This window comes from Elephantulus edwardii, unplaced genomic scaffold, assembly GCF_000299155.1.
Source record: "Elephantulus edwardii isolate Elephantulus edwardi_28Jun2011 unplaced genomic scaffold, EleEdw1.0 scaffold00298, whole genome shotgun sequence".
Taxonomy (NCBI): Eukaryota; Metazoa; Chordata; class Mammalia; order Macroscelidea; family Macroscelididae; genus Elephantulus; species Elephantulus edwardii.
Genome location: NW_006400048.1, coordinates 2619264 through 2620089, shown reverse-complemented (window position 1 = coordinate 2620089; position 826 = coordinate 2619264).

The following is an 826-nucleotide window of genomic DNA, read 5'->3' as shown; positions in this document are numbered from 1 at the left end:
TTGGATGTCAGTTATGGTCTCTTTGGGGTATATTCCCAGTAGTGGAATTGCTGGGTCAAATGGTATCTCTATTTGCAACTTTTTGAGAAAGCGCCACACCACTTTCCGCAATAGTTGCACCCTTTTACACTCCCACCAACAGTGAATAAGGGTTCCAGTTTCTCCACACCCTCGCCAGCATTTGTTGCTTGCTGTTCAGTTAAATTTTGCTATTTGTTTTGATTTTCATCTCTCAAAGAGGAGTTTTAAAAAGGCATAAGAGTGCTTGTTGTGCCTGTTGTTATGTGCCACCAAGTCACCTGCAACTCATAGCGACCCTATATACAACAGGCTCTGAATCCGGCTCTATTCTGAGCCAATCTAACTGCCCTTGACACATCTACCTCCCAATTACACTCGTTATTGTGTCAATCCATCTAATCTGTGCTCTTCCTCTCCTGCACTGTCCCTCCACCCTTCCAACCATGATGTCCTTCTCCAAGGCCTGGTCCCTCCTGGCCATGTGCCCAAAATATATGGGACAGAACCTCAAAATCCTTTCCTCTAAGGAGTAACTTGTTTTCACTCTTTCCAAGTCAGAACTTTTGTTTTCTTGGTAGTCCATCACTTATTCAATACTCTTCTCCAGCACTATGACTCAAAGGAATCGATTCTTTTCCTGTCATCTTTAGTCATTGTCCAGCTCTCTGATACATAGCAAGTACTTGAGAAAACCATGCCTTGACTCAGGCACATCTTAGACGCTCATTGCTCTTTGACATTTTGGAGAGGTTCTTGACAGTAGATTTCCTTAGTGCAATTCGTGTTTTGATTACCTGACTGATGG